The sequence below is a fragment of the Dermacentor variabilis genome, chromosome 5, assembly GCF_050947875.1.
Source record: "Dermacentor variabilis isolate Ectoservices chromosome 5, ASM5094787v1, whole genome shotgun sequence".
NCBI lineage: Eukaryota > Metazoa > Arthropoda > Arachnida > Ixodida > Ixodidae > Dermacentor > Dermacentor variabilis.
Window position 1 is genome coordinate 177,806,303 of NC_134572.1, and position 6,000 is coordinate 177,812,302.

Consider the following 6,000-nt stretch of genomic DNA (forward strand, 5'->3'; position numbering starts at 1 on the left):
TCTGCATTATTGTCATGTGTCTTGGAAGCCTTTCTGTGCAATAGGTTACTAATGAAAACAGTTGATAAACCACATTTTCCTGCCTACTTATGTTCTGCCGAAAGAAAAGGGCCGCGATGCATGACATGCTGGCTGGCGCACCGTGAACACACAAAAAAAAATTTCAGACAGATGCGTTGCACCTATGCTGTGAGTAAGAAAATAAAATTAGAAGCCGAAGTGTGTTGAGAACAAAATCTGAAGGAGGAATCAATCTGAAAAAATTAAATGGAAATAGTGTTGGCTTGCTTCGGCGCCTGCAGAGAAAGTCCTGTGCTTGTCGAGCGCATAGGAGACGACAGGCGGGATGGTGTTTCCCCCTCATGCATAAGCAAAACCGTAACCATGAAAGCAGGCTTCATTTTACAGGGGAGCTGTTAGAACATTGCTGGGTTTCTCTTGACGTCCGCAGCTTTCCCGAGCTGGGGGATAGAGAGCTGGGAGAGAGAGTGAAAGCAGAGTATAAACGTAGCATGAGGCAGCATAGCCACATGGCAAGTTTGGGTGGAGCCTAATGGGGGAGGAGTGGCGCGATGGGGACACAGGTGGTGTGACGTCATTGCTCTCCGACAAAAAGCTGCGCGCTTGCTTCGGCGGTCCTCTTTCTCGCAGCGGAAAAATAAATATGCATGGCTCTGCTATCCCAAACAACGGAGACCAGCGGAGCTGGGGGAGGCCCAACAAAAGTTAGACTAACTGTGCGGTTTGGCACTACTTTACGGGCCTTCCCCCAGCTCCGTTGGTCTCTGGTGTTAGCGATAGCAGAGCCACGCATACTTTCTTGTTCGTTTTTTTTTTTTTTCGCTTCGGAGTTCGGTCAACCGACCACCAGGGGATAAATTGGCGCTCGTGATGCAATTCCCGTTTACATGGAGGGTATACCAGCTGACGTAGCCGTGACATTAGTTCAGTGCCGGTGAAACTGGACATTGCTCTTTGGAAGTTGTTGAATTACAGACATTTACAGAGGGCTACCACGGGCTACAAGTGCGGCGTCTTGCCATTCTTACCTTGAGGCGTGGAACCAGCATGACAATGGCATCGCCGCTCGCCTGTTGGTTGGTCACGCAGGTTAGTTATGATGAAGTTCGTGTCAAATTAGTTGTTTATACCATACCGCTTACACGCATTTTGCTGTTGGCGTGTTTTTTTTTTCTCTATGGCTAAGATAAGTGTGCCAATGTCTCGTCGTAGGCACCGTTTTGGGCTCCGGAGACATGCTGAGTTTTCTTTGCAGCTGTTGCTGTTAAGCGGAGATGTGGAATTAAATCCTGGACGCCCTTGTAATACTGCTGTGCAGCAGCTCCTTCCTTGACAATATTGAATTAAAGACCGGTTAATCGCAACCGGAAAATTGCATACTGAAACAAGGCTGCTATGGAAAAATAACTGCACGGACAATCAATTAGGCAATGAACACTGGAAAAATTGATCAATTGCGGAGCAGTGTCAAGATTGCCACAAGCCAAATAAGTTTCAACAGGCTGATCTGCATATAATGAAGATGATTTGAATATCGTAGTCCATGGTGCAGTTTGATACTTTTTTGTAATGAATATAACAAAGAAAATGAGTCGCATGCGATGGCCGAGAACCGCGTCATGGATATCTGCAGTTCGGCTCTGGCAGAAAGAAATGCGCAAGCTGATAGAACTCACCATAGTGGGAAAGTGAACCCTAAAAAATGCGCCCTGTAAATGTGAACTTCGCGACCCTTAAGGATAGACATCTACTGGGCAAAGCACAAAAGCTAAATGGTACGAAAGTCAGCATTTCTAAGAATTTTTCAACATCTTTAAGGCTAAAAAAGGAAAGTTCTTTGCCAATGCGGTAAAGCTAATCGTTTATGATCTGGTAGGTTAGCTCTTAAGTACGATAGATTTTACTTTAATGCAAGAAATATTTACAATGAGTTTACTAGTACACTAGTCCACTTTACCAGGTATTAAAGCAAGCTTACGCATCCACAGGCTAATGAACAACCTTCACCCTTCAAAACAGCGTTCCTGTCTCTCTCTTTTACTAAAATCCGAACCTTATTACCTAAACGGGAACAGCTTGATGCATTTCTCGTTGATAGCCGCTCCGACATTCTCTCGCTGACAGAAACGTGGCTACACCCAAATTTCTCGGATAACTAGCGGCTTCACAACGCCTATAAGTACGCGATATAGCGACACGGTTGCCTGAATAAACGGGGTGGCGGTGTTTTAGCTGGCCTTAGAAAAGTATGCCGTAATTCTTGATCGACACTAATCGGATCTTCAAATAGTATAGACCACATGTTCTAAATCTTCAAAGTTACTCGTTGATGCATACGATGGTACGCTCGAGTGTCGTCGCTGCATCGTAGAAAAACTACATACATGCATCGCAAATGCCCTTTGTCTGTACGCTACGGATAGCACCTTCCTTTCTGGGGACTTTGATTTTTCCGACCATTGCGTTTTCACTTCTGTCATCTACATCCTCAACCCCAAGTTATTTTAATGCCAGGGCGTTACAGGCCCCGCTATGCTAAAATCCGGCGTTGTCGTCGGTGGCGTCACCAAAAAAGAGACAGTACCAACATTGGCCGACGACTGAAAACACGTTTAAAATGCCTGAATTAATGTCAGAGTTGTGAGACAGGTTTCTGTAAACAAAGTCAATCAATCCAGTTGAAAAGAACATTTCGCACGTTTCAGTCTGAGTTGAAATCGAGCCCGGGTCTCCGGGGTGCGAGACGAGCACGCTTCGCCGACGCCAACGATGGCTCCGCGGTCATGGTTGACTAAAATTGCACCTGGTGCGTGCGTCACCGCACACGTCACGTCACTGCCTCTCACGTGTCACTTGCTCTTCGGATTTCATCGGTGCTGTACACGTCTAATGCGATGCACTCTCGACGCGAAATCATGGGTATATAAAATGAGGTGTGCTTGCGCCATTGCAAACGTCACATCGCTGTCTCCCACGCGTCACTTGCTCTTCGTATTTTACCGGTGCTGTGTCTACTGGGATGCACTCCGAAGCGCCTACCTCAGTGCCATCTGTGAAACGTGTTCGCCCACGGAAGTAGGCCGCAGAAGACGAAGCAAGGGAACACAAAAAGGAACGCAGTGCAAGTTTACAACGTTCACGACGACATACGGATGAATACCTATGCGAAAACATTTCCCAATAGCGACTACAACGTTCTCGCATTTCCACACGAAAGCAGTCTTAAGTATTTCTACCAAACTTTTATTACCCTCACCTTAGATCATATCCACAAGCATGAGGTTGGCCATCCCACGCGCGGGTCGAATATGCTTGGCTTGATTTCAACTGCCCTTCCTGATCGCATAGGGGCAGTAACAAATATTGATGGCTTTAGCGACCATGACATGTTGCAGATGTCAATCAGTTTTGCAATTAGCTATTCGGATGTCGAAAACATGAAAATTCGGGATTACAGCAAGGAAAACTATGAGGCGATGAACGTAGATATAGAATAATTTTTCTAAATACGCTTAAATCATCATTTGCTTGTCAGGCTGTTGCTGAAAAACAGGGCTTTCTTAAGGGCAGAATAGTGGCACTAGTTAAGAAGCATATGCTGCTTCTTTAAGTATTAAACAATAGGGTGAATTCTTGGTTCAATAAGTTGATCCGAGCACTAAAAAACAGGAAGAAACGTTTGTACGAACGAGCTAAATGCTTGCGCAGTCCTAGTTTGTTGGCTGAATACAAAGCTGTTCAGAAAATCTACTGCCTTGTAAAAAAAATAAATTATGGGGTTTTACGTGCCGAAACCACTTTCTAATTATGAGGCACGGCGTAGTAGGGGACTCCGGAAATTCAGACCTCCTGGGCTTTTTTAACGTGCACCTAAATCTAAGTACACGGGTGTTTTCGCCTTTCGCTCCCATCTTAATGCGACCGCCGTGGCCGGGATTCGTTCCCGCGACCTCGTGTTAAGCAGCCCAACACCACAGCCACTAAACATCCACGGCGGGTCTATAATGCCTTGCCACAATTGCGGCCATGTGTCCTTTCTTCATTGTACATTCTAATCCAAAAAGAGTTTGGCAAGGAATTTCTCCTGATCGCGGGCGAACCCTTCTTGCTTTGCATGAGAACAACAATGTGGTAATTTCCAAATGGGATTACGCATTAAAGTTTAGCCCACATTTCTTTCGTCTGTTTTCACAAAGAAAGACTATTCCAATGTTCCCATTGTTCGTGAACATGACTGTCACTTCATTTCAGCCATAGATATAAGTGTTGAAGGTATTGCAAAGCTTATCGCTAATCTTAAAATGTCATCAGCGAGTGCGGTTTATAACATCAATTCGAAAATTTTAAAAAACCCATCTTGGCGGTCTCCAGTGAGATTTGGCCTCCTATCTTCGAGAAAACCTTGTCCACATGTTAATTACTTCTGGGGCGAAAAGTTTCCAGAATACTTTCAGTTCTTAAAGCTGGCAACCGAAACCCTCCCTGCAACTATCGTCCCATCTCGCTTACTTCGGTGTGTTGCGAACTCAGTGAACATATGATCTCTTCGCCCATTTACTGCCATCATGACACGAATAAGTTCTTTCTTTGCCAACCAGCACGGCCTATCTTGTGATATCCAGTTATTAGAATTTCACATTGACTTACAATCCAGCGTGAATCGACTGTATATTTAAGATTTCGTGAAGGCATTTGACAGCGTAGCTCATTGTAGCCTCCCATCAAAGTTATGTGCCCTTCGACTGAACTGTCTAACACTGTCTTGGTTTAGAATTCTTTTGTGCCTTCACTGCTAGTTTATATAATACTTCATAGCTTCCCCTCACCCCCTCAGGCGTAACTTCGGGCGTCCACAGGGGAGTGTTCTAGGCCATTTTCTGTTCTTAATCTACATTAACGATCTGCCCACTAACATTTTATTTACCGTGCGAATATTCGCTGATGATTATGCGTTTACCGAACTAATAATAATTGCGATGATCACGAGTAGTATACTGCAACACTGACGCTGCTCACATCTGGTTTTACGATGAAATTCGCTTCCACAATTTCCCGCACGCCTTCGTCCACAATTCTGGGCAGCATGAAACATTCGTCGAACAATGGCTAACAATCACAATCACGGCCGTGCATTGATACACGTCCATCCGGATATCGGTTCAATTTCTGCCTGTTCTCGCCTAATCTGCTGTTTGGTTATCTCCAGGTCTACCATATGTATATTTATCGTACGAGGACGGAAAGCGATAAACGATACCTTGCAGGCAGGGTACGAGAGGTACGGGACTGGTGCTTCTGCACACAACTTCGGTACTTCTTTGCAAGCGGATTTGCAGCTTTCCAAAACCTTGACAGTTTATTAGGAGCAGGAAATAACGCATCGACTTGTACCTTACGGGCCACTTTATTTAGTTCGTACTAGACGCTGTGGAATGACTCACAGCTACCTTTCTATTTGCTTCACTACGCTCGCACATGCCGCACAGCTTACTTAGCCTCCTAAGGGGATTTTCCGTCACTGACGGCAGCTTAACAGAGCTTGTAAAGCTCCCAGACATCACATGAGGGCATGATTTGCGAAGCGCCTTGACGAGACAAATATTTGAGATTTCTCGCTGCACCCACTCGGAAAGCAACGATGTCTGAGGTAGAACAGTTCTTTTTTTTTTCCCGAGATTGATATTCCCAGCGTAGATGATTAGAGGAAAGAAGCAGTATACAAAGTGGAGTGCGCTAGCAATAGGTAGCGCACGCATGATCAACCGCTTTGTCAAGACGCTCACGGAACGAAGCAATCGCATAAATCTTCGAATCGTGGACGCAAATTTGATAGCAAAAAAAAAAAAAAAGTGTAAGCGGCGTCTGTAGCTCAGAGTGGAAAGGAAGTGGCTGACCTCGAAATTGCAAGGATGCACGTGCAATGATTAGTAACCTCTTTATCCGTGTGTATGTGCTTTGTCGATATAAATATGCCAGTTA